The sequence below is a fragment of the Pezoporus wallicus genome, unplaced genomic scaffold, assembly GCF_028554395.1.
Source record: "Pezoporus wallicus isolate ANWC-B61680 ecotype Strahan unplaced genomic scaffold, APGP_CSIRO_Pwel_v1 contig_2025, whole genome shotgun sequence".
Classification (NCBI taxonomy): Eukaryota; Metazoa; Chordata; class Aves; order Psittaciformes; family Psittacidae; genus Pezoporus; species Pezoporus wallicus.
Window position 1 is genome coordinate 5493583 of NW_026640253.1, and position 8987 is coordinate 5502569.

Below are 8987 nucleotides of genomic sequence, written 5' to 3' on the forward strand. Positions count from 1 at the left end.
ATACCAACAATACCTAGAACCAAAATTTACAAATCATCTAGCAAAGACTGCAGCTCTGAGCCATAAACAGCATACGCTTGTTGCACAAACTTCTCTTCTACTGGACTGCAAATTTAGTTGATGCAAAGAGCACAACAGGCTTTTGCTTTAGGGATTTTATTAAGGCATTTGCTTCAGCAGGTCCCTGTCATACTCAAACTGACTCAGACATAAGCAGTCCCAGGATGGAAAATTGGCAGAAGGTATATAAACAAAGGGTAACAATCTGCAGCAAAGCATTAGAGGAGGTGAAAGCCTAATGGAGCACCACAGGGACTGATAGAACCTGTCTCATTTAGACAACCTAAATAAAATTAATAGAAGTACAAAGCAGTAAATGGGCCAGTTAAATGAAGGGGCACTCCCTAACCATGTTGAGTACTACACCTAAATAGTGACCACAAAATATGCTCAGTTCTATGTTTCTCCACAACAACATATGAAATATGAGAAGTAACTTTTATTTGGCAGTGAGTCTACTAGCAAGTGTAACATACTGTCACAAAATAAGACGGATTTAGAGGTAAAGTCTTTCTGCCTGAAGGAAATAATATACACCATAAATAATGAATGTGAGAGAAAAACATCAGCATCTGGGAGGGGGCACTAGAGCACAACACAGTAAGACACTTGATACGTCTTTGCAGGTCTTAATACATGTTGTTTTCTGAGTTAAGAACCTAAGGAGGGGTATTTGGAAATTTGCATTAGATTTGAAGAAGGAGTAAGGAATGACGGAAAACCTTACCTGATCCATAACAAAAGAAAGATTTTGCTAATGCTTCTCCATTCAACATTTCTAAAGCATCCTAAGAGCACTTTGCTATACCCAGCTTTAAAAAAAGATATAGAGTATAAGGAAGAAATCTTAAAACTTCCTTTGAATCCTATTATATAGGACTCCCCAGGGACACTGAACTTGAAGCTACATAAAAATAATTGCCCCTCTGCTAGATATCAGACAGGCTAAGAAGTATGAATAACAGTGTTCCTTGACATTCTGATGTTAGAGCTGTTGATTACTACTGAAGCTAAAGCCCATCTCTGGCCTTAACAAGCTACTACAGTGTATTTTTAATGACTATAGAATCATTTAGGTTGGAACAGACCTTTAAGATCATTGCTTCTAACTGTTAACCTAACACTGCACCTAAACTGTGCCCCACACCAACAGTATAACCAGCAGGTCGAAGGAGGTGATCCTGCCCCTCTACTCTGCTCTCCTGAGACCTCACTTGGAGTATTGTGTGCAGTTCTGGTGTCCTCAACATAAAAAGGACATGGAACTGTTGGAACAAGTCCAGAGGAGGGCCATGAGGATGATCAGGGGATTGGAGCACCTCCTGTATGAAGACAGACTGAGGAAGTTGTGGCTGTTCAGCCTGGAGAAGAGAAGGCTGCGTGGAGACCTCATAGCAGCCTTCCAGTATCTGAAGGGGGCCTATAGCAATGCTGGAGAGGGACTCTTCATTAGAGACTGTAGTGACAGGACAAGGGGTAACGGGTTCAAACTTAAACGGGGGAAGTTCAGGTTAAATACAAGGAAGAAGCTCTTTACTGTGAGGGTGGTGAGGCACTGGCACAGGTTGGCCAAATAAGTGATAAATGCATCATCCCTGGCAGTGTTCGAAGCCAGGCTGGACAGGGCTTGGAGCAACCTGGTATAATGTGAGGTGTCCCTGTCCGTGGCAGGGGATTGGAACTAGATGACTGGGGTCCTTTCCAACCCAAACCATTCTGTGAATCTATGATTTTAACGAGGAGATGGACTGCTGGCTGTCCGAGTGAAAGCGAGAGGCATGCAGAAGCCCTGGCGAAGTTCAAGGCTCGTTCCGTCGCACTTGAGCTGCCACGGGCTTCCCGGCTGTAGCCCGGGTCCTGGCCAACGCAAAACCCGCGCCGATCTGCCGCCGCACCGGCCCTCAGGCAGACACAACCGCGCCCCTCCAAACAGCTCCCGGCCGCCGCCGCGCCGGCAGGGGGCGGCAGAGACCGCGGAGAGGCCCTCGGCTCCTCACCAGCGCCGGTGGGAGCAGACCGGCGCTGGAAGGCACCGGGAGTGGTCACGCACAACCACCGGCAGGGACGGGGTAAGCCACTCGGCACTCGCTGGAGTCAGCGAGGTGACAGATTGCTGTCGTGACAGACCCTTGTCGGAGACGGGAGGGCGAGTACAGACCAGAGGTACAGCGGGTGCGAGTCCCGCAGTCAGCACAGGGCCAGGGCACTGCGGCTCTCCCGGCCCGCTGGCAGCCGCAGGCAGGTGGGTCGGTGACCGCATAGAGACTGGCAAGTAGCTGCAGGCCGAACACACAAAATGGAAACATAGAGCCGTGGTACTGCGTGCTCCCGCCCGTCTACAGCCGGCACTGCTGAGGAGCTCAGCAGTGCCGACAGGACGGTGACCACATAGCTTTGTGAAGCACCACGTCGCATGTCTCCTGGGAAGACAGTTCCCACACACCTCTTCAAGGAATACGTTTCACTAAGTTAGCAAAGGCACTCACAAGTCCCTTCTGGGTAGTGGTGTTAACCGTGGCTGGAGAACAGCAGCAACCAGAGCTGGTGCCTACTGCTGTGGGGAGGAGGCACGCTAATGCTACTCAGACAGTGTGGTCCGAGGAGCCTGCCCCAGGCCGGGCTGGCAGACAACCAGGAAATCAGTGTGAGTAAGGTATATTTAGAGCCATCCCAGTATATGCAATTCAAAACATTTAATATAGTTTGAAACACAGGCCTCAGAACTGATGTATTAACTGCATAATAGCAGGAGGATTATGGATCGGACCCAACACTACCAGACTCCCACTGATTGCACTGAGCTTTGGAGCAGGCTTGGCGAGAGGTCGGTATCACCTGTAAGTCATGGGGGGCCATCGTTCTCTCAGACGCCATGTGAACTTGTTTTGACATCTGAAATGGAACATGGCCTATTTTTAACCCATACTAAGCCACTGAGGAATTAAAAAAAACAAAAGGCAACAGAAGGTGCATTGGTGTATCACAAAAGGAGCTGAACAATGCAGAGCAATCACAGAATCATAGAATGGTTTGTGTTGGAAGGGACCTTAAAGCTCATCCAGCCTCAACCCCCTGCCATGGGCAGGGACAACTTCCACCAGACCAGGTTGCTCCAAACCCTGTCCAATCTGGCCTTGAACACTGCCAGGGATGGGGCAGCCACAGCTTCTCTGGGCAACCTGTGCCAGGGCCTCACCACCCTCACAGGGAAGAACTTCTCCCTAATATCTCATCTAAATCTCCCCTCTGTCAGGTTAAAGCCATTCCCCCTTGTCCTGTCACTACAGACCCTTGTCAAAAGCCCCTCTTCGGCTTTTTTGTCAGCCCCTTTAGGCACTGGAAGCTGCTCTAAGCTCTCCTCAGAGCCTTCTCTTCTCCAGGCTGAACAACCCCAGCTCTCTTAGCCTGTCTTCATAAGGTAAGGTGGGATGAAGGTACCAAGTCAAATAGAGTGGAATGAAGAAACAGGGAAATCCTTCCTCCTAATACCTGTTAGAAAGGAGATCCTATTACTTCACTGTGGGCCTAAATCTTAGCGTAACCAGTGTGAGCATCTGTTCAAATTAGGAGCTCTAATGATGGAAAAGACTCACAGAAAAAATTACTTCTACACCAAGCAGGTTGGTAACAGAGGTACTGATAGAATATGAAATAAGAAAATCAGCAGTCGGCTTTTCTTTCCAGGAGGGAGGACTGGTAAATTACATTTTCACATTTTGTCATTAAAGATGTATTTGTGCAAATCCAAATGGGAAGGTCAAGTAAGTCATGCAAGAGTAGTTAAACAACAGTGCATGCATTCAGCAAAAGATCATAATACGAATTCCCAAGGAATAGTGTTAGCAATATTCTTTTCTCCCAATATTTTTCCTTCTCCTGTGTGGACCCTTCATTTTTCTCTTTGTTGTGGTTTAACCAGAACACTCTTACAATTATTCCAAAACCACAGCAACAGTGTCACATTGTGCTGAGCAGACAGCAAACTGTTCGTTCCCTGAATGGCCATCTCTTTCACACACGCAACTCCTCTAAGCTCTGTCACATTGCTGTAGGTGTAGCCAAATCTCTGACCTCAGCCTCTCCTGCTGTATCATGAGACAAGCCTGGAGCAGAGCATGCTGCTGAGCAGAGACAGGTAAGGGAAGCAGAGGGAATTTCTCAGAACAGAAGCATAAAGGCAGAACAGTAAACACACTCTGTACCCCACTTGATCACCATTGCTCCTTGCTACTGAACCTCTACAGAGTTTTTCACCAACTTAAGGAAATCAAAGAGGACTTCAAATTACAGAGCTTTAAGAATGACCATATTCCTACAGACTTACACTACAGAGAACAAATGAGATCCTAAGTACCAAGTATCAGTAAATTATTAGCTAAAAGGTATGACTACCTAAAATGCTCTCAGGCACTTGATCTCCAAAAATGCACTAAATTAGCACAGAAAAACAGGCTTTCAAATACAAAATTGCAGTTATTAGGTCTACAAATAAGTCAGCTCAAGACACTGGCCCTTGCAACTGCAAAGACAGAGTAGCAGTCACCACAGAAAAGGTGGTTTTGCTCAATTACTCCTGATGAGAAGTAGCAATAAATGAAAACAAATAATGACATGTTTTATTCCAGTGGTCTACTGGTGGGCCATACTTTTTATGGATACAAATAAGGCTGCTGCTCCATGACCACCCCATCACATACACTCTACTCTCCACCACTTACGAGTGTTGCTCCCTGTGCACTACCTTCCCCCATTTTCTTACTTCTTACTTTATGATACTTACCAAGGTCTTTATGCTCCTCACTTCACCTAATATTCCAAGCCAGGAATCTTTCCTCCCAGAATTCATACTGCCCACTTTGTTCTTTCCTCTCCCAAATAACCTGGCCCACTCCTGGGAACCAGTACAGGTTGGGGGTTGACCTGCTGGACAGTAGTGAAGGGGAAAGAGGCCTGGGGGTCCTGGCGGATAGGAGGTTGACTATGAGCCAGCAATGTGCCCTTGTGGCCAAGAAGGCCAATGGCATTCTAGGGTGCATTAGAAAGGGTGTGGTTAGTAGGTCAAGAGAGATTCTCCTCCCCCTCTACTCTGCCTTGGTGAGGCCACATCTGGATTATTGTGTCCAGTTCTGGGCCCCACAGTTCAAGAAGGACAGGGAATTGCTTGAAAGAGTCCAGCACAGAGCCACAGAGATGATTAAGGGAATGGAACATCTCTCTTATGAGGAGAGGCCGAGGGAGCTGGGACTCTTTAGCTTGGAGGAGACTGAGGGGTGACCTCATCAATGTTTACAAATATGTAAAGAGTGTCAGGATGATGGAGCTAGGTTTTTTTCAGTGATGTCCAGTGATAGGACAAGGGGCAATGGGTGTAAACTGGAGCACAGGAGGTTCCATGTGAACCTCAGGAAAAATTTCTTTACTGTGAGAGTGACAGATCACTGGAACAGGTTGCCCAGGGGGGTTGTGGAGTCTCCTACATTGGAGATATTCAAGGCCCGCCTGGACAAGTTCCTGTGTGATGTACTCTAGGTTACCCTGCTCTTGCAGGGGGGTTGGACTAGATGATCTTTTGAGGTCCCTTCCAACCCTTAGGATTCTGTGATTCTGTGAAATGCAGATCCTAGTGTTGTCTTGGACACTGCAGACCATAGGAGCTGTGAACTGTTGTTACACGTAGGCACAAATCGGTGCATGTCAGCTGCTCTTCAGGAGGTGGCTAACCTTTCTGTGAAAGAGGTATAACCTTGGGTTTGCCACAACAGACCATGTGGCACAGCTGGTCTTACAGTTTATCATAGCTGCAATTTTGCCTGTTTTCAGTTTATATAAAATGCTGAAGAAACCTCATTTCTTAGCACAACTGAAACTGTAAGAAGCAACATCATACGTGCGTACTTGTGATACACTTTTCACCTTCTGACTACAGCCTATCAAAACTATCTGTGGGACTTACTCCAGCATTCTCCAGCCCACTGGGAAATGGGAACATGCACCAGACCAAACACATGGTTACAAGATAGTCTCTTTGGCAGGAAAATACTGCAATCATGGGCAGGATCTCTTAAAGAATTCTCCCTTCAAATATTGGGGATCTTCTCTCTCAACAAGTGAAACACTGGTCAAGGGGAAATGATTGAGGAAGTTCCTGGGTTTGGATTTGCTTTTAGCCTCCACTATGTTCTTCAATCAATGGAGATAGTCATTAGATCGGCATCAACTTTCCAGTTCCTGCATTCTGTAAATCAGCCAGAACTCCCCTTGACCTTGGTGGGAGGTTTGCATGATTAAAGCCAGCAGAAGAGAGACAGGAATGAAAAATCACATACAGGAGCCTTACTCTTCTTTTTTTAAGAAAAAAAAAAGTATTTCTAGTGATGAGAAATCTTTTCTACTCCTAAGGGCAAACTTTGAAAGTGAAATAACTGTTACACGCGTATATCCTATTATTTGTTAACAGGTTTCACACAAATAACTTGCTCAAGTCACTTTGAAACATTTCCTTTAATATACGAACACAGGAGATAGATTAAAAGCATGCAAGCCTCCTACTGAATGCCAGAGGCTCTGGAACACTGAACTTAGCACTGTGTAAAATTATCTCTCTTCAAAAGAATTTTCTACTGAACAGATTGAAAAGGAAAAGGGAGGCAGGAGCCAAATAATGCTAGCGAGAATTCAAGTCAATTCCATTACACATTCATATTGATCCTGTTCATACCACTCTCCACTCATCAAACAAACTCAGGTTTCAAACACAGCCAGCCACACCTGGCTATGAAAGATGCTCCAGTGTTGTGGAAATGGGCCACGAAAGGGCAATAGGTGCCAAAGGAGCAGCTGCGGGAGTCACTGCCTCAACACCCATGGCCTGCACCAGCTCCTTAGGGTCTGTAGTGGTGCAGCAAGGGCAGTGGTGGGAAAGGTGACAGCACCTCCAGCTTCAGGGCACAAAGCTGACCCCCTCTGTTACCTGGGCTAGAGCTGCTAGCCCAACACCCCTCAACTCAGGCAAGTCCATCACCAAAAAGATGGCTTTCAAAGGCACAAGTGAGACTTGGATATGAAGAGCCGGTGCATTTTTCAAACTTGCCTGGTTTATTCCTACATCCTTGCTCTCTCTGTAAGAAGCGCAGTTGTTCTCCCAGCACACCTTTAGCTAGTCTCACTCCTACAGGGTATACATCTCTAACTATGCAGTAACCAGCCTGACAAGACCTTGGCCCCGGCTGTGACCTTTCTAGAGCTGTATTTACCGGAAGGCCTCCAACCCACCATTTGGAAACCATAATTAGCCCTACAAATAAAGAAAACTGTGTATAACAGAAAGTTTGAGGAAATTACTCAACAAATTCTGCACTTGGTTTCATTTAAATCCTTGGATTAAGTTTTCACACAAATCCACTCTCATTAAAGATAGTGACAGCTTTGTAGGTATCTAGATGTTCCTATCATACTGATCATTGTGTTATACCAGGGCACAGAGCTGCAGGTAGGCTCCACTTCTCAGGATTTAGTCTGATGTATTTTAAGAACCTCACTGTCAAACACTCTGATACAGGATTTCGGCTTCCTTTCAACTTTTAGCCAAAAGGCTTCATATCACTAACTTGGACTGCAAAATGAGTAAGCATGTATTCTAATAAGGGAAAGATGAGACCTGAATTTCTCCTAGGCTATGAAGATTGGAGGATTGTGCCATATTGCTCTGAGCATCTCCAGCTATCCTTGAAGCCTGTGGCAGCAACCCAAGATTTCTTTGGATCAAGCCTTCACTCATTCAGAAGGTAATTCTCCTGGGATTTTCAATACTGTCAGAGCCTTCCCTTCTTGTTCTTTCTCTTTTTTGTTATTTCTTAAAAACCAAATCACAGCAATGAGTTCATTTTCTTTTCTTTTTTTTTAATTGATTTGTTTGCCTTGTTATTTTATAGAGCACCTTTCATAGTCCACAGTAGGAGTGGTTCAGTGGAGCTAGAACATGCATAGCAGTGGCCAAGAAGCATGTTAGGAGACTGGATACCCAAAGCAGAGAGCTATAAGCAGTAAGCAACCTGACAAGTCTGAGGCTGTCTATGAGTAGCACATTGAATACTGACAAGCAAAAACAGACTTCAAGCTGTCAGGAGTGCTAAAACTCTAGGATGGAGAAGAGTCACTTAACTTTTAATGTTCAAAGGTTGTTTTTCCTTCCTCATTTCTATGTTAAGAAACACTGCCAAAAACAGTGACTGATGCTGGTACAAGTAGGACAGAAATGAAACGGAGGAATAAAAGACTGAAAAGAATGGAAGACTTGCCATAAAAATGTGGGATTTAAAATCTTTCTTTCTTTCTTTCAGGTTTTTCTTTCAGTTCAAATAGTACCAGTTTACACAGTGCTTTCTACTTAAAAACAAGTAGCTGACAGTCTTAGAGTTAAAAGTGCATTTTATCATGATAAATGAAATCAAGTTAAGTTTCCTTGCTAAAACAAAGCACACAGGATTCAAAGGTTGCCATGAATTACTACAACAGCAAACTGTAAATAATGCTTCAAAACTTCAAAAAGTTGTCTGGACCAAATCTTAGGCTGACGTAAGTCATCATAGCTTTAAGACATTAATTATCTTTAAGCTACTAAAAATCTGATTTATGGTAAATATTCCTAGTAGAAGTAACAGACTTTATAAGTTTGCTGCATATAAAAGCCAAATTAACTATATTTATTATTACATGTACTAATTAGTGATACATAAGTCTCAAGCACTCCCTACATGTAAAATATATATGCTCCATTACAACAGCAGCCTTTTCAGTTGGTAAATATTAAATCATTAAAAAATTATGACTCTTCAGTCATTAATGGCTGGTCAACAGGAAACACTATAAACATGGCCTGCTGGTGTTATTTTTTCCAACTGAATGGTCAGCTTTTGACAACTGACTTT

At 44.6% G+C, this 8987-nt stretch overlaps 1 long non-coding RNA gene across 1 annotated transcript; it reads left to right on the forward strand.

The window, feature by feature from the left end:
• Window positions 1-2804: 2804 nt before the first annotated feature.
• LOC130604030 (uncharacterized) lies at window positions 2805-8129 on the forward strand. Its single transcript, XR_008973353.1, has 3 exons — window positions 2805-2884; window positions 7733-7844; window positions 7994-8129. It is a non-coding gene; the product is annotated as an uncharacterized LOC130604030 (long non-coding RNA).
• The last annotated feature ends 858 nt before the right edge of the window (window positions 8130-8987 follow it).